Source organism: Bos grunniens, chromosome 25 (genome assembly GCF_055505025.1).
Source record: "Bos grunniens cultivar Pamir isolate PY7600 chromosome 25, Bosgru_T2T1.0, whole genome shotgun sequence".
Lineage (NCBI taxonomy): Eukaryota > Metazoa > Chordata > Mammalia > Artiodactyla > Bovidae > Bos > Bos grunniens.
In genome coordinates this window covers 5,135,857-5,160,659 of record NC_141189.1, presented here as the reverse complement: position 1 = coordinate 5,160,659, position 24,803 = coordinate 5,135,857, and the positions used below count along the sequence as shown (strand labels likewise).

The 24,803-nt window shown below is 49.3% G+C and overlaps 3 long non-coding RNA genes across 4 annotated transcripts; all 3 read right to left on the bottom strand.

Annotated features, from left to right (window-relative positions):
• Positions 1-1,603: 1,603 nt before the first annotated feature.
• LOC147344787 (uncharacterized) lies at positions 1,604-6,354 on the bottom strand. The gene is made up of 2 exons (XR_015154300.1): positions 4,950-6,354; positions 1,604-3,616 (listed from the first exon to the last, which is right to left on the bottom strand). It is a non-coding gene; the product is annotated as an uncharacterized LOC147344787 (long non-coding RNA).
• Positions 6,355-11,251: 4,897 nt separating this feature from the next.
• LOC147344786 (uncharacterized) lies at positions 11,252-17,666 on the bottom strand. Of its 2 annotated transcripts, none has more exons than XR_015154299.1 (3): positions 17,562-17,666; positions 14,897-14,983; positions 11,252-11,484 (listed from the first exon to the last, which is right to left on the bottom strand). It is a non-coding gene; the product is annotated as an uncharacterized LOC147344786 (long non-coding RNA). The 2 variants fall into 2 exon arrangements; XR_015154297.1 differs by lacking the exon at positions 17,562-17,666 and adding an exon at positions 15,593-15,744.
• Positions 17,667-21,281: 3,615 nt separating this feature from the next.
• On the bottom strand, positions 21,282-24,644 carry LOC147344785 (uncharacterized). The gene is made up of 2 exons (XR_015154296.1): positions 24,583-24,644; positions 21,282-21,690 (listed from the first exon to the last, which is right to left on the bottom strand). It is a non-coding gene; the product is annotated as an uncharacterized LOC147344785 (long non-coding RNA).
• Positions 24,645-24,803: the final 159 nt, after the last annotated feature.

The window sequence follows — 24,803 nt, the reverse complement described above, 5'->3', positions numbered from 1 at the left end:
AGACACAGAGACCCACACACACAGACCAGGTGAAGATGGAGCCTGGAAGGAGGCACCCGCAGCCAAAGAACACTTAGGCCCATCTTTAGAGGCTGGAATAGGCAGGGAAAGACCCGCCACTGGATTCTGCAGAGAGACTGTAGCCAATATCCTGATTTTGGACTTCCGGCCTCCACAACTGGGAAAGAACACATTCCTGTCTTAAATCACCAAGTTTGTGGTACTTTGTTGCTACAGCCCGAAGAAATGAATTGTTATTGTTTAGTCTGAATCGTGTCTGACTCTTTTGCGACCCTGTAGACTGTAGCCCGCCCGGCTCCTCCCTCCATGGGATTTCCCAGGCAAGAATACTGGAGTGGGTTGCCATTTCCTTCTCCAGGGGATCTTCCCAACCCAGAGGATCGAACCCAAGTCACCTGCATTGGCAGGAGGATTGTTTACTGCTGAGCCACCAGGGAAGCCAAGGAAGTGAGTACAGTCTCCTATTGCAATTAGAAAAAATCCCAATCCCTTCCCAGGACCACAGCCCCCACGGGACCTGCTTCTCTCAACCTCTTTCACACATAACGTCCCCCAGTGCCCGCTGGGCTCCAGCCACATCCGCCTGACTTTGCCCCATCGCACCAGCCCTTGGCGTGTGCTGTGCCCACTGCCTGGAATCCAACGCTCTGATCTTTGCACAGCTAGTCACGCTCATCATTTTGGTCTCCGTGCAGATGCCCCTCCTCTGGAAGGCCTCCCTTGACTTCCTGGGTTAAAATAATGCTCCGCGACCTGCAGCTCACGCTGTGTCCCGTTGCTGATTTAATCTCCTCCTGCTGCTGCAGTTCTGTAACTTATCGGCTCACATGTCTATTGTTGGTCTCCATCCCTGAGTGAAGGCTGCATGGGGTCAGGGACATCCCTGGTCTCCCAGCTTCTTTACTGAACAAACATACATACCGTGTTTACTGTATGCCAGGCGCTCAGCCAAATGCTTTACAAACATTACCTCATTTAACCTTTACAGATGAGGAAACCGAGGCACGGAGAGTTCAAGTCACTTGCCCAGGGTCACACAGCTTGTCAGTGGTGGAGGCGCCCAGAGTCGGTGAGCCTACACCCTCTGCTCGACCCTGAAGACTTCAGACAGCATCTGCCGGGTGAGTGGGTGTCCCGTGAAGTGAGCACCAGCAGCATCCCAGATGGGAGGGGGATCCACGTCAGGACCTCATCCACCGCTCCCACCAGGGGTCAGGGGTGAGTGTGGGAGAGAAGCACAGCCATGAGGAGGGTTCTGGAGCAGCTCCGAGCCCCCGGCACCCCGGATGTCGGCTGCCCCCAGGGTGTCAGACTCCCTCTGTCCCCACGCCCCCTTAACCCCAATCTCTGCAAAGTGCCCTCTGCCCACGTCTCTGCCCACCTGGGCCCTGAGCTCCTGGGGTAGGGGGGTCTGGTGGTCACCAGCGGGTCCTGCCCTGGGCCGCTCTGAACCCTCCGACTCCCGCTGCCGCTGACCCAGCCCAGTGCTCCCTGGAGCTGCCCCAGCCCCCAGGCCCCTGCGGGTCATCTGGACTCGGGGCTGCAGCCCATCTTCCCTTAGCCACAGCGCCTGGGGCTGCCATGCTGGGGGCACAAGCTTCCCTGTGCTCAGGCACTTTCTGGCAGGTTTTATGTGATTCCATCACTTCGGTGCATCGGTCAACACTCCTAGGAAGCAGAAAGGAAGTAGGCGGATGGAGAAACACATTTCATAAAAAGGAAAGGGAGCGGTCGAGGGAAGCACCGTCAGAAAGGAGGACACGAGACCGCTGGGAAGAAGGTGGAGGTGGGCACGGCTGGACGTGGGCGAGACAGGAAGCTCCGCTTGCACCCCAAGCAAGCGGGGGTCCCGGCGAGAAGAGAAACTGCCCCCCAGGCCCCAGCTGGTGCCTGCAGGCCCTCAGCGACCCTTCCAGCTGGAGGCCTCGCGGTCAGCCCGCTTTATGATTCAGTGGTGAGTTTTTATTTTCAGGTAAAAAAAAAAAAAAAGAATAACTATCTGGTTCTTTCAGCAACTCATTTTTCTCAGCATTTCTCTCAGGCCCTCGAAGGCTGTAAATAGAGTTTATGGCTGCCCTGGTTTCCTTTAAGGTCTTAGGAGCTTCTGTCTCCTGCTGGCGTGAGGTGGAGTGGAAAGCAAGCTCTCGGCCGAGCTGTCTCTGTCTCCAGGGGCATCAGATGAGGCAATTCCACTGTAACCGGAGGCCCTTTTAGATAAAGGACTCTACCCACCTGGTCTAGGAAAACCCGCTACAGAAATACCCACCTGCTTCTACTAGACTGAAAGAAGTATTCTCCACATCTAACCAGCATCCTCCACAGTCAGGATCCGGGCAAGAGAGATCTGATTCCGGAAACTTCCCTGGATTAAAGCCACAGTTCTCCTCCACCTCTCTTAAAATTATATCCTTTGAATATGTTGCACTTCATGATTTATACAACAGGGTTTTTTTTGTTTGTTTTTTAAAGATTTTTTTTATGTGGACTGTTTTAAAAGTCTTTATTGAATTTGTTACAATCTTGTTGACAACCTAGACAGCATATTAAAAAGCAGACATCACTTGGCTGACAAACGTCTGTCTGGTCAAAGCTATGGTTTTTGCAGTAGTCATGTACAGATGTGAGAGCTGGACCATAAAAAAGGCGGAGCCCCGAAGGACTGATGCTTTCTAATTGTAGTGCTAGAGAACTCTTGGACTGCAGGGAGATCAAACCAGTCAATCCGAAAGGAAATCAACCCTGAATACTCATTGGAAGGATTGATGCTGAAGCTGAAGCTCCAGTACTTTGACCACCTGATACAAAGAGCCGACACATTGGAAAAGACCCTGATGCTGGGAAAGATTGAGGACAGGAGAAGAGGCTGACAGAGGATGAGATGGTCAGATACTCAATGGACATGAATTTGAGCAAACTCTGGAAGTTAGGGAAGGACAGAGGAGCCTGGCATGCTGTAGTCCATGGGGTTGCCAAGAGTCAGACCTGACTTAGCAACTGAACAACAATCTTGTTTCTGTTTTATGTTCTGGTTTTATGATGCCTCTGGCCTTGAGGCATCTTAGCTCCCTGACCAGGGACTGAACCTGCGCCACCTGCATTGGAAGGCAAAGCCCTAACCTCTGGACTGCCACGGGAGTCCCTATAAAGTAGTTTTGCAAACATATTTTCACCTGGCTTTTGTCTGTCTTCTGGGGCGAAAGCTCACTCAGGAAGCTCTCCTGACTTGACCCCAGCCCCCATCTGTGAGCCAGGGAGGAGGGGTCAGGGTCCAGGGCCAGTTTGGAGCCCTTTCACTAGTGGGAAGGTCCCTGTCATCTAAGGGCTCACACGTCCCCAGGACTTGCCTCTCTCCTTTGACCTGTGATGCCGGTGAACCTAGGGAGCGATGAGACTCAGTGATGGGACCCAGCCAACACTCCTCCTTGGTCCCCTCCTCCTCCCCCAGCTCGGATGTAACAGGCAGAGCGCAGGGCCGGCCACTCTCTCTTCTCTCATGAGGCAGCCAGGAGCTCAGTCTGGGCCAGCTGGGTCTTAGGCTCGGGGATCGACGTGGTCTGTCTTGCTCCCTGCCTGTCTCCAGTTGCATCTTCTGGGGCTGGAGGATGTGGACAATTGGTCTTTTGTCCCAAATCCCTGCAGAGCAGCCCACCACTTGGGTCATTAGGCCCAGAGGGGATGGCCAGGTCCTGCCGTGGCACCTGTGAGGCCTGGACCCTGGGGTGGAGGTGAGTTTGACCCCAGCCTCAGAAGCAGTTTCTTCCATGGGGTCTGTGTAGGCAGCATCTGGCCTCATATGGGAAGAAGGACCCCAAAATCCCAAGGGTGCCCCACCTTGGCCTGGCCTGATTTTCCACCATGAGCCAACATAAGGCTGGCTATTCATGGTCAGCCCATTAGAAAGGATTTAAAATAATAATATTACCATTGGTGGCTACAAATTATTACTGAATGAACTGCAATGTAAATGAACCCTGGGAAACATTTTAAATTTCAACTTGAGAAAAACCAAACATTTCTGCTTTCTGATTCTATTAGAATCCCAGCAGAGCGCGCTGTGTGCTTTCCAGTGCAAAGCTGTGCTAGACCATAGGTTGAGAGGAACAGTTCCTAGAAGGTTCTAGAAGGACCCACTTGGTCCATACCCAGAAGTCCTCCTGTGCAGCCACTCGAGGTACCCAGGCTCGGCACCCAGAGGTCCCTCATCGTCTGAGTCTGCTCCTTTTAGAAGATCATCTTGTCTTTCTTAGCGGGTAGGAAGGAGGTTTCCGTGATGGTTAATTATATGTATCAACTTCACTGGATCACAGGGTGTGTGTGTATATATATATATATATATATATATATAGGTTCTGTTTCTCTGGAGAACCTTAATTAATACAGTTTCCTTTTTGTGCCTAAAAACATCTCTTTTTTAAGAGGTTATTTTTCTCTCCTTCCCCCTCAGCTCGTCATCCCTATTCTCTAAATACTACAGGATGAGAAGCAATTAATTCACCTGCAAGAAACAGGAGATCAGACTTCTGCCTTCTTTTTTAAAAAAGAAATTATTGAAGTATAGTTGATCTACAAGGTTGTATTAATTTCTGCTGTACAACAAGGAGACTTAGTTATACATATATATATAATCTTTTTCATATTCTTTTCCACTGTGGTTTTTCACAGGATATTGATACTGCGCTCTACAGCAGGACCTTGTTTTTTTTTAATCCATTCTATATATAACAGTTTGCATCTGCTAACCTCAAACTCCCACTCTGTCCCTCCCCTGCCCCCTTGGCAACTCGCCTTCTTTTTCAACTGCAAATTTCTGTAGAGGGAACCTTTTGAGCTTTGTACAAAAGTGAGAGTGATTTTCCAAATTCCTGATTCACTCCATGAAAAGGTGGGATGTATGTCCCACCCACAGCCATGAACGTGGAAGTTCTCACCTGCAAACTGGCGTCTGCATAAACGACATTCTCACGAGAACGTCCAATCTCAGGGGACTTGCCGGGGTCCTGCCCCGGCTGATCCAGGGTATTCGAAGCGGGGACGGCGTCGGCGACCTATTTATTTAAATATTTTATCAAAGATATAAAGAGTAATAGGATGAGGATAGCTCAGTAGGAAAATTCAGTGGAGAAAAGAGGCTGAGTAGCTTGGTTTACGCGGGAGACCAATAAAACTTCAAGACAAGAAGTTTGCACCACTTACGTAGGCCGCAGGCGTCCTTCCGTTCTCCCGAAGGAGAGGAGACACTGAGGCCTCCCCGGTCGGATCTTAGAAGCCCAGGCATAATTAGTAAGCATGGTGGGTTCCGCGCTCCAGATGGAGACTCAACCAGAGTGAGAGAGAGAGCGACATGGGGAGACCAGTATTTCGAGAAACTGATCCCAATTCTTTATTTTCCATGGTCTACTTTTATACACTGAGATGTTATGCAAAAGTCACGCGGGGTCAGCAGTCCTGACTTTTATCAAAGTCAGGTGCTTCATACAAATGTATACAGAGGTCTTAGGGGTGTTACATCATCTTCTGGCCAGGGGGGCCTGCTGACAATTTACGACCCTCTCCTTGTGACAGCGGTCAGTCAACCAGGACACTTATTTCTCCAGGGCTGATTATTCTCAAAACAGACACCACCCAAATAAAGTTACATTCCTATAGGGTGAGGGTGTAGTGGGTTTTAGTTAAGGAAAGAATTTACTTAGCCTAAGGTCTAACGTGATTAATATCAAAGGTTAATACTTATTTCTTCTATATATTCATTAATGTGTGTAAGGGCAGGGGATGTGGAGACTTAGCAACAAACATTGGCTCAACAAATGAAAAACCCTTCACCAATACAATTTCTAATCAGCCCATTATACTTATAGTTTTCTAACTTTTCTAAGGAACCTGTTTTTAGAGGGTTTAAAGCATCTCGTGCCTCTCACGGTTGGGAGGCTGTGAGCAATCACATGTGGCCGGACGAGCCTGTCAGGCAGGCTAGAGAACCTTCAGAGGAGTTTGTAGGTTAAAACACTCTTGTCACACCCAAGAGTTTTTATTGACTGGAGCTCTAGGTTAACTCCTTCTCCGAAAGAGGTGGTGGGGGACAGCCCCCCGTAAAGTCAGAGGTGTAGGTAAGAGCACAAAGTAGTAAAATAGGCAGGCTCTGGTTATGGGGGTAGATGCTCGAGGAGTTCCAGGGGGACTCCTGAGGCTCGATCCCGCCTTTGCATACGTCGAGCCTCCTTCCTTATGACCTTTGTCACGGGCGGAGTACCTCACTCTGGCCCCCAACAGGAACTTCTGCATGAAAGGAGAGCAACCCTCCCACGTCCTCACAAGGGCCAAGGGGACAGGTCTGCCTTCGGTGAGGGCCCCTCCACAGTGACACGCCCCCGGCTCCTCGGCTGACCCTCGCTCTGCCTCTGGGGCCCTGTCCCCTCCTGCCGCCTTTGGCAGGTCGTGGGCAGTGGGGTGGCCCCATCAGGCCCCCGAGAGCCCCCTGACCGTGTGCGTCTCTTTCCAACTCCTCGCTCACCCCAGTAGCTCTGGAATCAGTCACCCTGCAGACAGGAGGGATCAGGACACCCCCAGGCCCCCCGGTCCCAGCTCACCGTCGTCGGGACTCCCGGCCTTAAGAGACCAGCCCCTGAGGCCCCCTCGTGTCCCAGGTAGGAAGGCCGATACCGTGTCCCAAGGTGTCCCTAATGCGCATGGCACACACAACGTGTGCAGCTCCCCAAGGCTGGGCCGGCCAGACCCCAGGAGCTCGAGGGCCAGCAGGGTCCTAAGCATCACTGGGAACGGGAACATGCCAGCAGGTGGTGCGTACTGGAGCCTTCTTGTTTTTCAGTGGTTAGGACCTCAGTTACGGTCCCAGCAAGGAGTGGCCTCTCGGCTTTTACCAACAGACACGTGTTTCTGAGGGGGCTATGCGGCCCAGGAGAGTGTGGATCTGTGGGCTGCACCTGGGTCTGGACTGCATAGGGGAGACTGGAGCCAGAGGCACAGGTGAGGTCACCTTGCTGGGTTAGGTGTAGGGGGTTCAGCTGAGAGGGCCGAAGGTACCCCATTCTCCAGCCCACCGGCCCACATCGGCACTTGTCTCCCTGCGTCTGTCATCCCCACGTCCCGCTTCCACATATACCAACTCTGACGGGTACCACACACACACCTGAATTCACATGTGTTCTGAAACGCCTGCATTGTTTGGGGTGCAGGTGTTTTAATGGACACAAATACAAGCCCTGTGGACCCCACGGTGTTCCTGTTTCCAGGCAGCTCCTGGCTTTAAAAACGCTGCTGTGGGTCCATATAACCTGTTACCCCTGCCGCCCCACCCCCGGCTGGTGGGCAATATTCTGTGGGGTTTCTGGTCGCCTGCCCTGCCCCCTCCCCAAATGAGGACACCCAGGGGCCTCTGCCTCCCCAGGTGCAGTGATGGTGGAGAACATCCGCAGGCGTGCCCTCTACACAGCTGTGAGGACCGTCCCAGGGCAGCAGGCATCACCAGAGTGCCAGGAGCTCCGGCTGCATTATCTCAGGTATGTCCTCGTGGACACGGAGGTGTCCCTTTCCTCACCTGCCGGGGGAGGGGCAGGGAATATCTGGACCAGGAGCAGGCAGGGGTGGGCGGATGAGGACATGCCTGGCTGGGAGAGCTTTGAGATGCTGTTCTGCCTCAGAGTTCATTAATTCCAGGAAGACAACCCGAGAGGGACACGTGTAGACCAAAGACCAGGGCCACGGGAAAGACTGTGCACTGAGAGGAGACCCTCCCACACCCGACCTTAGCCAGGGGGAAGTCGAAAACTTCAGAGCCATTTGGGTCCTCAGCTCTAGGGCCAGTTCTGCACCCTCTAGTGAAAACTTCCTGCTAACTAGAAAACAGGGATCCAATAAGAGCGACAAGCTTGGGCAGCGAGAAGGGGTGGGCCCCAGAGCTGGGGGCAGCTGGCTTCCGGGGGGAGAAGGCGCGATCAGTGCAGACGGTGGGAGGATGGTGATACAGCCCCGCTCTGGCTCCGGTTTCCTGGTGAAGGTGGAGACGTGGGTGTCGCTCAGCTGCAGGGGAGACGCAGGTAGGACCGCGGGCAGAGGAGGAGGGGTGAAGTCACGGCAGAGGGTAGGGGAGCAAGGGTGCCTGCCCGTGAGTGTCAGCCACGCTGGGGTCTGCCCAGGGGCGGGGCCAAGGGCAGGAGAGAGGGGAGGGAGGGGAGACGAGCAAGGGAGGGAGTCATTCCCTGAGACCAGGCGAGCTCTGGATGAGGCTGGGGGGGGGGGGGGGGGGGGAGGGGCGGGCGGCGCTAGAGCCGGGGTGGGAGGGGGCGCTTGGGTCTCTTTTCCAGATGAAGTCAGGGGTCCCGGGTGTGAGCACAGGAAGTGGGGCTGGGTGGGAGTGTTGGAAAGGTCACTGGAGGTGAGGCAAGCAAGACAGCGAGACCAGGGGGTCAGATGGTCCGTCCACGTGGGTCATGGACAATAAGGAGGAGGAGGAAACAGAGCCAGCTGCCTGTGTCCTCAGTGAAGGAGCTGACCAGCAGGTGGACAGAAGGCCACACGCTGTTTTGAATGAGAAGGACGAGAAATGCCTTGGAGGCAGAAAGGATCCTGAGCCCTTCCGGATTGTGCACTGCCAGGGTGTGAGGGGAGGAGAAATAGCACCCAGGGGAGGGCCCAGGGGAGACGGCGAGCCAGGAGAACAGGAGAACGTCCCCGGAAGAGGTGACACTCAAGGGGGCTTTGCTGGCCACGGATCCCACGGTGCCATGGGTCAAGTTGGAGGACAAGGGGAGCGGGGAGGTGTGTTGAGTCAGCGAGCGTGCAGATCTGGAAAAAGGGTCCATGGCCTGCAGGCTCAGTCCCCTGGGAGCGATGGGTTAACTGGGGAAGCAAGGCATGGTGGGAGCAGCCCTGTAATCCCCTCGAGGGGACGCAGAGAAGCACTCCCCGCGGCGTTCCAATAGTGCCCGCGCTTCCGAAACTGCTGGGATGACAGCTCCCTCTGGTGGTGGAGGCAAGTAGACGCTCTGCAGAGGAGGCCCAGGTCTGTGCCCAGAGAACAGGGGGCAGCCGGGGGCCCCCATGCCTGCAGCTGAAGGGCGGGGCAGTTCTGACAGCAGTGACGCCCAGGTCCACCACCTACGCCTTTCACATTCTCATTACCTGTTGGAAGATTCCAGCCCAGTAAATTCATTATCAGGCATAAAAAAACCCAACCATCTCCCCATGTGTCACCACTTCCCCAGAATGTCCACGTGAACAGCTTAAAAACTGCTACCTTGTAGGTAAAATTGATTCACTTTGCTGAACGCCTGAAACTAAGGCAATGCTGTAAATCAGCTATACTCAAAAAAATTTTTATCTGCTACCTTGGACAAAGAAACATACCTCGCTCCAATGGGAGAAGTTTTAGCTTAGGAAGGATACTGATTTAATCAATTTGAGCATAAAAATATCAGCATCGGGATTTTCCCTCCCACATTTTATGATAAAAATTGTCAAACTTAATGAATAATTGAAAGAACTTTGCAGTGAATACCCATATAGCCATAATCTGGATTCTCCAACTCACATTTTAATATACTCATTTTGTCCACATACCTGTTCAGCCAGCCATTTCTCTGTCCAGTCAGCAGGCCATCTTATATTTTGATGTATTTCAGAATGAATTGGGACATCACTGCATTTCACCCCTCAACTCTTCAGCATGTAAACTATTAACTGGAGTCCAATATTTGTTTCAGCCCCTTTGTTTTTCTTTTGGGGTAAAACATGCATACAATAAAACGTGCATATCTTCAGCATACCACTTAATACATTTTTGACAAATACATACACCTTTGACCCATATTCCCATTGAGACAGAATGTCACCATCAACCCAGAAAGTTCCCTCCTGCCCCTCCCCAGCCAATCGCCCCTCCAATCTCCCCCAGACAACCACTGTTCTGATTGTTTCCGTTACAGATTTGGTTTTGCCTGTTCCCGACCTTAACATAATTATAAAGTACAGTCACCCCTTTGGTATCAGAGGGGGATTCTAGGACCCTGGAGGATTCTAAAATCCAAGGGTGTTCAAATCCCTTATATGAAATGGTGTAGTATTTGGCCCACCCTACCACAAACTTGTAATCATCTTATAATACTGTATAATTACTTATAATACTGTATTGTTGTTTAGTCGCTAAGTCCTGTCTAACTCTTTTGCAACTCCGTGGACTGTAGCCCGCCAGGCTCCTCTGTCCATGGGGATTCTCCAGGCAAGAATACTGGAGTGGGTTGCCATTTCCTCCTCCAGGGGATCTTCCCCACCCAGGGATCAAATCTGCAGCTTGGCTCCTGTGTTGCAGGTAGATTCTTTACCACTGAGCCACCAGGGAAGCCCCTTGTAATACCTAACACAGTGTAAATGTTATGTAAATAGTTGTAAATAGTATGTAAATAGTTGTAAATACTATGTAAATCCGAGGTTGATTGGGTACACATGTGGAACCCATGGATACGGAGGGCTGACTGTATAGCAGCCTCTGGCGTATGGCAACACATTTGAGAAGCTGCTCAGAGGTTTCTGATGTACCTCTGGGCTGGGAACCTCTGCTCAGGACCAGGCATTTCCTCATGCTATGGATGAGGAAATGGAGTCTGTGAGCATTTTGACACTGGGGCACAGCTAGTTGGGGCTTCCAGGTAGCGCTCGTGGTAAAGAACCAACCTACCAATGCAGAAGATCGATGCGGGTTCCATCCCGGGGTCAGGAAGAACCCCTGGAGAAGGAAATGGCAATCCACTCCAGTATTCTTGCCTGGAGAATCCCATGGACAGAGGAGCCTGGCAGGCTACAATCCATGGGGTCGCATAGAGTCGGACACGATTGAAGCGATTGAGCATGCACGCAGGCACAACTAGTTGGTTTCAGAACTGGGTCTCCTTGCTGATGGTCTTCTGTTGACTGAACAACGGGGTTCTAGAACAGTGGTCCTCAAACGTCAGCATCCACTGGGATCCCCCTGCAGGACTGGGGTGGTGTCCAACAATGTACATCTCTCACAAGCGCCCAGGTGCTAACTGATGCTGACAGTCCAGGGACCACAGTTGAGACCCATGGCTCCAAAAATCAGGTTTAAAAGTCACTATTGGAAACCAATGATGTCATTCCTACAGCTGGCCCCAGTGGGTGAGCTGCATAACAGGGAGACCCGGAGAGGGATTAGATATGGGTGGTGACCGCACTGGAGCGGGGTGTACTCATCCCAGCTGGCTTTCTTTTTTTAAGATCATTTATTAATTTATTTATTTGGGGCTGCGCAAAGCTTTGTCTAGCCGCAGAGAGCAGGGTTACTCTTCTTTGTGGCGCATGGGCTTCTCATGGCGGTGGCTTCTCTCGTTGCAGAGCACAGGCTCTAGGCACAAGGGCTCAGTAGTTGTGGTACATGGGCTCAGTTGCCCCGTGGCACGTGGAATCTTCCCGGACCAGGGATGGAACCCGTGTCTCCTGCATTAGCAGACAGATTCTTATCCACAGTACCACCAGGGAAGTCCGCAGCAGACTTTCTTAAGACCTTTCTCAAAGATTATACCCAGGAATCACTCTGTAGGACTAAACCCCTCACTCACTATATGCGCGGCATGGGGTGAAAGAGGTGCTTTCAGGGGAACACGCTGAACCATGTTTTCATTTAATTACTTACGAATTGATTTTAATGTACATTAAGAAAACAGCAAACCCATGAATTCATACCCACTACATATTACTTAGATCATTTCCTCTCTAAATAAGTTTATTAAAGGGATTGATTTGAAGAACCAATATTGATAGGCTAAGAAGACAGGTGTTATAGGTATGTGGCAAAGTGAAGGCTAACTGAGCTCTGTGAAACCTGCTTCAGTAATTCCAGAGAAAGTGTAAGCTGCAAAGTCTCACGAAACAGCATGTCCTCTTTGGAAGACCCATTCTTTTTCCTGCAGTCTTTAAATCCTCATCCTAAAAGGGCTCGCAGGTGGTTCAGTGGTAAAGAATCCACCAGCCAATAAAAGAGACGCAGATTCTGATCCCTGGGTCAGGAGGTTCCCCTGGAGAAGGAAATGGCAACCCTCTCCAGTATTCTAGCCTGGGAAATTCCATGGACAGAGGAGCCTGGCAGGTTACAGTCCTTGGGCTTGCAAAAGAGTTGGATGAGGCTGACCACATACAAAACATTAGAACAACTCCAGTTATTTTGTATTTGTATTCTGTGATTTATTTTAAATACTGTTCTCAGCATCTTACAATAGCTTGCTTTCTTTAAGATATGTGACTTTACATATTTTCTGCAATTGAACGTGCGATTTTTATAACATTTCAGGACTAGGATTCTTTTTCCTTGAGGAACACAGTTTCAATTTTATAGTGAAAGTCGGCTGGAATTCAAGACTGCATATAAGAAATTAGAGACAAATTTTCAATATCTTTTTCATTTATAAATGAGTTGCATTGTTATTAAAAAGCAACACTATTCAATTACATCCCTTTCTTTATTTTACACTCCACCTCATTCCATATAGATTAGAGGCAACTCTAGCAAGAACGCATGATAAAGTTAAAATTTAAAAAACTAACCCTGGGAATTAAAAGAAAGAAGCCAAGGGGAGGGAAAGTAAAAAACAAATATGCAAACTTCACAGGCCCAAGTGGGTAATAAAGTCGAGTTTCACATTTGGCTTTGAGATCCCTGGCAGCTGGAGAGAAAAGAGACAATCTTTTCATGATTTTTGTTTTGGAGAGAGAAGATGTACATCAGTTCCTCAAGGAAAGCAGAGCTTCTCCCAGGACTTAGCAAAAGATGAAATTTATCAGAATGCAGGAGCATTGCATAACATAATGGATCATGTCCTTGGCATTCCTAAAACAGAACAGAATAACCTCCCTGACACCGTCAGAGTGAAAGTTTTAGTCACTCAGTCGTGTCTGACTCTGTGCAACCCTAGGGACTGTAGCCCACCAGGCTCCTCTGTCCTTGGGATTCTCCAGGCAAGAATACTGGAGTGGGTTGCCATTCCCTTCTCCACGGGATCTTCCCGACCCAGGGATCAAACCTGGGTCTCCCACATTGCAGGGAGATTCTTTACTGTCTGAGCCACCTGGGAAGCCGGACACCATCAAAGGTAACAGTAAACTCATCATGTGGTTTTCCCTAATTCTCATCTAAAGCCCTTAGAATCGGCCCTGGCTATAAAGCTTCACGTCAGAGTTTCTCTTTATAACCAGCCTAAGATGGTGCTAGTGGTAAAGAACCTGCATGTCAATGCAGGAGACATGAGATGCGGGTTTGATCCCTGGGTCAGGAAGATCCCCTGGAGGAGGGTGCAGCAACCCACTCCAGCATTCTTGCCTGGAGAATCCCACGGACAGAGGAGCCTGGCGGGCTATAGTCCATAGGGTTGCAAAGAGTCAAACACGACTGAAGCGACTTAGCACGCTGAAGAAAAAATCCAAGTGAATTTAAGATAGGGGTCCAGTAATATTTCCTTACTGGTGTATCTTCTCTCCCTCCCGCTCCTGCTTCCCCAGTGCCACTTCATCCTTTCTGTTTCTCTCCCTTCCTGCTTTCTGACTTTTCTAATAGACATCTGAAACTCAGCATGGACCCAGGTCCTGATCTTCCCCCGGAGTGCCCCATCAGTACCTCCCTCCCTCAGCTGATAGCCATCCCATCCTCCTATTTGCTGAGGCCAAAAGCCCTCCATCCGACCCCTCATGCTGTGCATCAGGAAATCTCACAGTTCCGTCTTCAAAACATATCCAGGATCTGACCATCTGACCACTTCTCGCCACCTCTGCTCTTGCCACCCCACGTGAGCCACCAACAGATGTCACCTGAAATACGCATAGCCCCTTCATAGGCACCCTCCATCCTGCCCCGCAGGACTCCTCCCCATTCAGTCTCGGCACAGATGCCAGGCTGGACCCCTTGAAATCGTCCATTCTATCATGATGGTTGTGGGCTCAAGCCCCTGTGATGGCTCCCTCTTTCACTCAAAGAACATGGCAAAGTCCTTCGTGGCCATGAGGCTCCCCCTAAGAAGGCCCTGGTACTTCTCGGACCCCACCCCACACTTTTCTCCAATCATATGATCCTTTGCTGTTTCTCAAACCACCAAACAGCTCCAGCCTTTACCCTGGCTGTTCCCCCTGGCTGTCCCAGGAACAGCCTGGGACACATTTTTTCTTCCCAGACACCTGCAAGGTTCACTTCCTTTTCAAAGATCTCTTTCTCAATGAAGCCTCCTAACTTGATTGCCCTATTTTAAGTTCCGCTTAAAAGGGGGGCGCAGGGGACTTCCCTGGTAGCCTAGTGGTTAAGAATCCGCGTTTCTACGTCAGGGGTTCAGGTTTTTTTTTTTTTAAGGGTTCAGGTTTAATCACTTGTTATGGAACTAAGATCGCACATGCTGTGCAGCACAGGCCCCCCCTCAATTAATTGATTTAAAAAATAAAGTTCACTTGCCTTCCCCTTGCAATACAACTTATCATGCTCAGCAGTTTCTTTTCCCTGTGGTTCTAATCTCCTCCTGGCAATCTTTATAATTTCATCATGTAATTTACATACTTATTATTGTATCAATCAGAATAGACTGGGTTATGTTACAGTAACAAAGACCCTCAAAATTTCAGTGACTTAAAGAAACAAATCTTGTCTGTCCTGCTCTAGAGTCTCAGGGACCTAGGCTGACTACACAACCTCCATCTGCAATGTGTCCAGTTTCCACATCAGAGGGGAGGGAAAGCTCTGGGGGCGGGTTGGGGAGAGGGGTCTCACATCAACAACTAAATGCTCTGGCCCGGAAGTAACATCACGTCTCGCAATTCACTGGCGAACCAGCCGCGTGGTCTCACCCAACCACAAGACCAGGGAGCAGAATCTTACCGTGTGCCCAGAAGACAGAGAACTAGGACCATTTAGAGCAGGGGTCCCCGGCCTCCAGGACCTAACGCCTGATGAGCTGAGATGGAGCTGATGTAACAGTAACAGAAATAAAGTGCACAGTAAGTATAAGGCCCTTGAATCATCCCCAAACCTCCCCCTCTGTCCGTGGAAAAATTGCCTTCCACAAAACCGGTCCCTGGTGCCAAAAAGGTTGGGGTGATTTATTTACAGCACTAATAACCACTACAACTTTGCCTCTTTTTATCATTTGTTCCACACCACCCCGCCTCCCACCCCAGAACGTCAGCTTCACAAAGTATCTCTAGCACCTGGAACAGTGGTTTTCACGTAGTAGGTGCTTAATGAATATTTCTCGAAGCAATGGATGGATTACATGGTTAGATGCTATCTGAAACAAAGTGTATAACTATAAATCCCACATCGCATGCATATACTGCAAACATGCAGGAAAAGAGTTCTTAATCTATGCCTGGCCCTGTTCTGGAAGCCCATGAAATTCTTTTCAATTTTTTTTCCAAGGAAGGGTCCTATGGCTTTCACCAGGTTGGCAAAGGTGCCTTTAACACAGACCAAGAACAGGTGGCCCAGAAAGAAGGGATTTGGGGTATGTCAGGTACAAAGCCAGACCCCAGGGCCAATGTTAGTATGTTAAGGGCAGCAGGTGGGTCACCTCACCTCTCTGAGCCTCAGTCTCCTCTGTGCTTTGGGCCTGCAGTGGGGATCAGCTGAACAGGTGGTCTCCACACTGGCCAGCAATTCAGAAAAGCTGGGCCCTGGGAGGAGGGGTGGAGGGGGCACCATGCTCACCCGCGCGGTCAGTGCGCCATCTAGTGGACAGAGTGGGCAGTAAGGGCTGCTGGCACACACCTGGCCCTCCTGGATCCCAGGAGCCAGCTGGCGCTCAGGAAGGTTTGATGTCATGCAAAGAGTTGTGCTCTTTGCGACCCCATGGACTGAAGCCCACCTGTCTCCTCTGTCCGTGGGATTTTCCAGGCAAGAATACATAAGAAGGTTCATCTATGCACATCGTAGAGAAAGGCCTTTTGACTTTCCCTGCAGGGCAGGCTGAAACTCCAGGACTGGGCAGCCTGGGGCGATCATCTCCTCTATCTCTCTGACTCATGGGCAGCAATGGGAGATCATGCAGGAAGAACAGGACTGGACGAGTGAGGCAAAGGAGGCAGCTGACTTGGCATCAACCTGAAGGGAGCGCCAAGTGACTCGGTGATCGAGATACCTTAATGCAGCATTTTAGAAAATCAAAATTATTGCAAAAAAAAAAAAAATCTATGATGAACAAATTAGCAAATCCTCAAATACAGACAGGATCTGTTCTCCTGATCTTTCCATCCGCCTCGGGCTCCAGGAGGGCTCACAGGGCAGTTCTGTGTCTCACCAGTCTGGCCCCGAGGAGAGCCCGGGAGCTGACCCAGGGGCACTGGCCACATCAGCCAGGGGCCGGGCGGCACGAGGACCTGGGGTCCAGAAGCAGGTCATCACCAAGAATTCCATGGCCCTGAGGAAAACGGCAAACTCCAGTGCCAACTGTGACTCCTTTAACCCCGGGGGAGAAGACTGGCTCACGCACGTTTCTCTGCCGTGATGGAGGTGGGCACTGGGCTAGGAACCCACCCTGCCCTCAAGGGGCCACCATCTTTGAGCTGAGACCCATATGGACAGGAACGAGGGATTATGGGATTCTCTGGTTGGACTTCAAAGGAAAACAGTGACGCCAGGGGAGACTAGAGCAGAGCAGTGAATCAGGTGAAACAGGCCTGGCTGCTCCTGGGTGTTCTTCCCCACACAGCCAAGGATGCAACTTCCCACCTCTAGATTCCTGAGCAACGTGACAGGACGCCCCCCGAGGATGTCTCCCACCCTGAGATGCTGGGGTCCCTCCACAGACATGTCATCACACCAAGTTGACACCCGGGGCTTGGCATCCTCCGCCTCGCCCACAGAAGCCCAGCTGGGGTGGTGGGGTTTATCTCCAAGGCAAACAGAGCCACCCCCATTATCCATGACTGGCTGTGTTTACTGATGTCATCACATCCATCCCGGGCTTCCTGGTGGTGACTCAAGGGTGAGCTGCTGGTCAAGATGAGTCTTGCTGGGACCCACCCAAACAGGCAAGCATCTGGAGTCACCCAACCGGAGTGAAACCCTACAGGTGAGACACGGCTGCTGATGTAAGGAAGGTCAGCGAAGGGGCATCTCAGAATACCCACCCCTGGGACTCTCTCTCCCGCGTGCATGCGCTCGCTGTTTTCTTTCTCTCTCTCTCTCTCTCTCTCACTCTCCTGCTATCATCTAAATAGAGCTGTAAAAAAAAAAAAAGAATACCCACCCCTCACTCAGCACTTCGTGGCAGCCTCTGTCCATGCCCTGTGTATAAAACTCACAGCGTCTCATTCCCCTGTCTCAAATGAGAGAGAGGAAAAAAAAAGGCTCACAGTGGGCAAGTGTCCTGCCCAAAGACCCAGCCAGCAGGTGACAGGAGGGTCTGCTTACTCGCTGGTGGCAGAGGCAGCCAAATCCAGCCTGGAGAAATAATTTCAAAAGGCAGAGAGAGCAGAGAGAGATTCCACAGAGAGGCGGGCAGACCAGGTTGGAACAAATCCATCCGGGAACTGAGATCTCTTACATGTGGGTTCAAATTCCAGCAGGCTCCCAGCTTCTTCCAAAGAAGGCTTCTCCAAACAGAGGCCCAGGAATGACTGCTTTCAGCCTGGTCATCCAGCCACTCTGTAGCTCATCCCTTTCTCTCCCATCACAATTGCTAAAGGTCACTGACTCAGATGGGTGGGCCATCGAAAAACCTAATAAATCTACAAGTGTTCACTCTGCTGAAAGTAATGATAACAATAATTAAATGTAAAATGTGTCTGCAGGGTAGTTGCACAACCTGTGAGGGTGTGGAAATTCCATGTCTTTCGACCAACCAGGCTCGGGGCCTGAAGGTGAAGGGAAAGAACATGCCAGCAGGTCTCTCTGTTGACAGTGGAGCCAAAACAGGCTGGAGATCAAAGGCAGCCTGTCAGGGGAGGGGCGGGGAGAGGCAGCTGCAGCCCCAGCACGTGAACCCGTGACCTTCCTGCAGCCTGGGGGCCCTGCAGTCCCTGGACAGGGCCACGGCCAGCCCCACACAGCTGCTTCTGACTCCTGTGTATTTTGAGGGGGAGCCTGGCCGGATAGCTGCCTCCCTGGAGAAATGCCGTGAAAGGGGGCCCTCGCTGCCCTGAGGGTCATCTGCAGGACTGTCCACCCTCCTTCCAATTGATCAGGACCCAGAGGCCCAGGGACAGAATGTGACTTGCTCCAGATCACCCAGGGGCTGTCATCATTATACAGAAATGAAATTCACCAGGCCTGCCGTCCAATGCCCTTCCAGCCATATCGGGCATGCTCTTTCCCCTTTCAAGGGCAGCAGGAGACTCCTGTCACCAAGCCACCGTGGGGACAGGGCCCAGGAGCCTAGGGCTACCCCGATGTCGCGTCAGGAGACCACAGCCTGGAAACATCACAAGGCACCAATGCCATTACTTTTTCCAGCTGTATGGAGGAAGAATTCCACTAAGGTTACACCCAAGAGTTGACCTAAGAGCTCAACATCTATCTCAGTCAGAAGGAAAGGAAATACGCACAAATATTTGGTCTGCTTAATATCAAAGGTCTGAATGACCTCAGGAGTTGTGATACTTCGTTCCGAAATCTCATCTCCTTTCATTTTTTGAAGAAAGCTGCTACTATAGGTCGGAGAAGGCAATGGCACCCCACTCCAGTACTCTTACCTGGAAAATCCCATGGACGGAGGAGCCTGGTAGGCTGCAGTCCATGAGGTCACTAAGAGTCGGATATGACTGAGCGACTTCACTTTAACTTTTCACTTTCCTGCACTGGAGAAGGAAATGGTAACCCACTCCAGTATTCTTGCCTGGAGAATCCCAGGGACGGGGGAGCCTGGTGGGCTTCCACACGACTGAAGTGACTTAGCAGCAGCAGCAGCAGCTACTATAGGTTAAATCCTCCAAGAATGATGAACTCAATTACAGGCCTAGAGATGGATCTCTTATTTTAGCTAATAATAATGCAGGAACACTTTCTACTCAGGGCCCCTGGGGACAGTGCCATTGTTTTTGTTTTTGTGGGAATGATGGCTGACTCAGAAGTGAAGCAGGTGATTTATCTCAACGAGGTTTTTATTTGCCAACTTTGAAAAATGATTCAGAAATATACTTCTTGGGAAAAAAAAGTGAGTATAAAATTGTGTTTTGATTTCAGTAAAATAAAAATGCTCTGGGAAAGTGGCCTAAGGATATAAACTCACAATAGGGGATTTTCCAAGAGAGTCCTAATTTTAATAACATTCTCCTCTTTGGTCTCCATAATCACGTTCTTATTTGACAGTTCATGGGTCTTTTTCATTGTATTTCCGAAATCTGCTTGTTCTCCAGATGAAGAAATGTAAATATATTGAAAGTTTCAAGAAGCCCTTTTTCACCATTTGGATTTTTCATCTGAAGATACAATAACTTCAACACAATCCCCAATTCTCCCAAATTTTAATGACAATATATATGTGACTTAGGGATGCTCTCAACTGCAAAGAATAGAAAATCCAGTGCTCACTGCTGGGGTCCCATTCATTCTCTCTCCATCATTTGTTGATGTCACTCTTGTTTGCCACGTTGAGCTTGCAAGACGGCATCGCTGATGTCACACCTGCTTTCTGGGAAGTTATCTGGGCGCCAAGCAATTGGCTTCCTAAACCCCTAACTGTTTTGTTTCTTCCCCCAACCCCAGTAGATCTTTGTTTACTTCATTTCTTTGGCCAGAACTGTGTCTGTTTTGGCTTTCCCAACTCCAGCCCGCATAGAAAACGTGCCCTTCCGTGCCTGCTTCTTGCCTTACCAAGGTCATCGCAACTGTGGACTTTATTTATCCATGTGTTTAGCTGCGCAGAGTGTCACTTGCAGCATGTGCGGTCTAGTTCCCTGACCAGGGATGGCACTCGAGCCCCCTCCCTTGGGAGTGGGGAGTTTTAGCCACTGGACCAGCAGGGACTGTGTGTGTGTGTGTGTGTGTGTGGGCTCAGTCGTGTCTGACTCTCTGCAGCCCTGTGGCCTGTAGCCCGCCAGGCTCCTCTGTCCCTGGAATTTTCCAGGCAAGGATACTGGGGCAGGTTGCCATTTTCTGCTCCAAGGGATCTTCCCAACCCAGGGGTGGAACTCAGGTCTCTTACATCTCCTGCATTGGCAGGCGGGTTCTTTACCACTAGCACCACCTGGGAAACCCACGAGGGACTTCAAATACCTCTAAATATTAATACAACAGAGAAGGCCTAGAATGCAAGCTTTTAATTGGTAAGTGCATCCTATGGAGAGTATTAAAATAGCAAAGCTCTTTCCACCATGAATTTGGGCCCCAGGTACTGCCTGACATCATAGCCAACGCATCCTAAAAGTTTTATAGTCGTGGGGTACTCAGGGGACGTTACAAACCAGCTTACATGGCAAAGTCTGCCTTTAGGGCTCAGCAGGGTTTCCATTGATCTTCAAGCTTTCTTGTACTTCCTGGTCAATGTCAATAGGTTGGGGACATTTTTAACGAAACATAAATTACTACTCAAGGTCTTTGCTAAATTATTTATCGTTGTATGCATTTGCCTAATGGAAATTTTCACTTTGTGCTGAATTTCAAGATCCCCAGGGCTAATACTTCCCCTTTTAGGAAAAGGTTGCATTCTCTCATTGTTTATTACTCTCACAGACCCGTGGAAATTCAGAGTCAGAGCAGAGGCTCCGTGTAGACAGAGGGAAATGTTACAGAAGGTCTGAGTTGTTCTGAAAACAAATTACTGAAAATGTCAGGGCCCAGCGCTGAAGGGGCCTGCATGGTGAGGTGGCACCTCGCAGGCGCACGGATCCAAACACGGGTGTGTGACAAGTGGGCATGCAGAAAAAGAAAAGTTCATCAGAGACAGGCTTCTGCTCTCCCTGAAAGAGAATTAAAACGTTGAAAGACATCATCCTGGTGGAAGAGACTATTATATCACACCCCTCAGCGCCCCCTGCTGATCACATTGAGGAACTGCTTGACAATCAGGTGGTGGTGTGGCTTTCCTGCTGTGACGGCAAGGTCGTTGCTCAGTCACTCAGTCGTGTCCGACTCTTTCACGACCCCATAGACTGTAGCCCGCCAGGCTCTTCTGTCCATACGATTTCCTACGCAAGAATACTGGAGTGGGTTGCCAAGGACAGGAAAGAAAATGAGAATTGCTTATCTGGCTTTGTAGACTTCTGTAAAAGCATCTCAGAGCATCTTTCTCCAAGTTTTCTCTCTCAGAAAAAGCCCTTGGTGAACGTAAAGTTGTTCTAGAATTTATTGCACTTGTTTATCAAGGGAAAATATCAGGTATACAGGGCAACACTTTATTAAGTCCGAAGAGGAAGTTTGCAGTTGTGGTCGATGTTTGGAATTTGCTAAACACAGAAAACAAATCTGCTTAGGAAAAGACAGTCTGGAACTTTTTCTGCTGATACTTTCCTGTGGAAAAAATCAAGACAAGCAGAAGAAGATAGGCCAGGCAGATCCACTTCCACAGACTGGCCATTTGCCCGTGATGCCAACTCATAGTGGTGTCTTCAGAACAACAGACCGCTGTCCTCCTTTCTGCCCTTGGGCCTTCTCGAGTAAAGAATGCTCAGGTTATCTTGGCCTCTGGCAGAGTCTCTCTTTATACAGGCCAGCCGCACCTGGAGACATCTAGACATCTGGACAGAAGTTTAAAAAAAAAAAAATCAGACAATTTTAGAACTAAAACTAACTTGAAGACCAACTACCCTATTTTCAGAGGTGGAAAAAAAACAGGCCGAGAAGTGAAAACTGCCTTGCCGGGTCCTGCACACGGACAGACAGACTGGTACAGAATCCTTCCTCCTCCCCCAGCCCTTATCTCTCCACGAGCAGTCTCACAAGGAAACTACAGAGGCGGTTTTAGGTTTCCAGCTGACTGGACTACCCAGAATTTCTCCAGTCACAAATTCCTTAAAGGATAGATAAAACGTAACAAGAATATATAATACACAGCTGAGTTTGCAAGAAAAGAGACACCAAAAACACAAAGGAGGAAACCAAGCCCCGGGACAGAGGATATGGCCACCCTTAGGGGTGTGCATGGACGTGTGGGAGCTGGAAACGCTCCCAGGTGTTTCAAATGTGAGGTGTTTTATCTGTACGCTTCCGTGCTAAGTTGCTTCAGTCGTGTCCAACCTTTTGCGACCCCATGGACTATACAGCCCACCAGGTTCCTTTGTACATGGGATTCTCTACGATAGAATACTGGAGTAGATTGCCATTTCCTCCTGCAGGGGATCTTCCCCACCCAGGGGTTGAACTCTCGTCTCCTGCATTGCAGGTGGATTCCTCACCGCTGACCCAGCGGGGAAGCCCATTTATCTGTGCAAGAAGGAGAGCAGACGCTGAGACCCATTCATACAGTGGGACCCTCCAAAGACCACATGTCAGTAAGAGGGGCATTTGAAAATACTTATTGGCCCCGGTAAGGAGGACAGAGGAGTTTTACTTAGTTGGGGTCTTTTTAAATTGATTGTATTGATAAAGATAGAATGAATGTTCTTTCTTATTTATTCTTTTATTTTATTTGTGTATTTGGCTGTGCCGGTTCTTGTGAATAACTGCAGCACGTGGAATCTTCGGTCTTCACTGTGGCACGCGGGACCTTTTAGTTGCAGCACGTGGGGTCTAGTTCCCAGACCAGGGATCTAACCCGGACTCTTGGCACTGGCAGCACGGAGACTTTCCTGGACCACCACGGAAGTGCCTTAAATGGGGTCTTAAGGAGAAAGAAATATCCTAAGAGCAATCAGGAGCCCAGGCCTGTGACACTGGGCAGGTGCAGAGCCTGAATTTTACCTTTTTCAGTGGTGAGCTGCTTAGAGTGCCTAGCAGGGACATGTACAAAAGTTTCCTGGAGGAGAACTTTACAACTCATCCCACCTGGGCTTCTTAATGACAAAAATGGATCATTAGTGAAGATGACCCCATAATAAAACATTACCAAAATAGATAAGGAATTGATGGAGCCTCCATGATAGACAATCAGCAGAATCAACCATGCTGAATGAAACAAAAAACAACCAAACCAGGCAAGATTAAACAAGCAAAAACCACACAGAACTATCTGGTAGAGACTATAAAGTAATACTGTAAATGATTCAGAGATGAAGGAATAGAAACCTAAGGAAATAACACTCTGCAAAAAAAACCGGAAGATCTATGGCAAGAGATTGGATTAGTAATTTTTTAAATTCCCACAAAGCAAAGTTCAGACCTCAGTGGTTTCACTGGTAAATTCTACTAAACATTCAAAGAAAAATAAATACCAATTCTTCATAGACTCTTCCAAAAAACAGAAGATGAGGGAACACTTCCCAACTCCCTCTATAGTGCTGGCATTATCAAAATCAGTCTAAGACATCAGAAGAAAACAATACACCAGTATTCCCTATGAATGCAGACATAAGAGCCATCAACAAAATACTAGCAAACTGAATCCAGCAACAAAAAAGAAGTATTATATATGATGACTGAGTGGAAAATTTCCCAGGAATGCAAGGTGGATTCAACACATAAAAATCAACCATTGTTGATTATTTCACAGAATAAAGGTCAAAAAACACACGATCATCTCAATGGACACAGAAAAATCATTTGACAAAATCCAATGCCCTTTCATGATAATAACTTTCAACAGACTAGGAATAAAAGGGAATTTCCTCAATCTGATAACTTCTAGAACTAATGAACAAGTTGAACAATGTAGTGAGTTATAACATCAAATAACAAGAATCAATTACATGTCTGTATACTTACAATGAACGGTCTGAAAATGAAAAAGCAATTCCATTTACAATAGCATCCAAAAGAAAATACTCAAGGAATAAACTGAGCAAAGGAAGTAAACTTATACTCTGAAAGTCACAAAGCATTGTTTAAAGAAGAAAAACCTAAATAAATGGAAGGACACTCCGTGTTCATGGATCAGAAAATGTAATGTGGTTAAGATGGTAATGCTTCCCAAACTGATTGACAGAATCAATAAAAACCCTTATTAAAATCCTCAATGCTTTTCCTGCATAAACTGTTAAGCAAATCCTAAAACTGATATGGAAGTACAAGACACCCAGATACGGCTTCCCTAGTGGTCTGTTGGCTAAGAATCCACCTGTCAGTGCAGGCGACACAGGTTCAATCCCTGGTCCAGGAAGATCCCACTGGCCACGGTGCAAGTAAGCGGCTGTGCCAGAACTTACTGAGCCAGCGCTCTAGATCCCGACAGCCGCAACTACTGAGCCCATGCGCTGCAGCTACTGAAGCCCGTCCGCCCAGAGCTCATGCGCCACAAGAGAAGCCACCGCAATAAGAAGCCCACGCACTGCAATGAAGAGTAGCCCCCACTCGCCGCAACCAGAGAAAGTCCGCTTGCAGCCACAAAGACCCAGCACAGCCAAAAATTAAATAAATAAGCCTTTAAAAGAAAAAGACACCCAGAATAGCCAAAACCATCTTGAAAAAGATTAAAAAAAAAACAAAGCATAAAAGACAAAATTAGAGGACTCACACTTCCTGATTTCAAAACTTACCACAAAGCTACAATAAGATAGGGTGGCAGTATAGTGGTAAGATAGAGCAAGTGAGCAGAACTGAAAGTCAAGAAATAAACCCTTACAGTTTATCAAAGCCACTGGGGAAGCTGACAGTGGTGGTCAAGTGATTTTTCACATGAGTCACAAGACAGTCCAATGGGGGAAAGAGCCATCTTTTCAGCCAATGGTGCTAGAACCACTGGACGTCCACAGGCTAA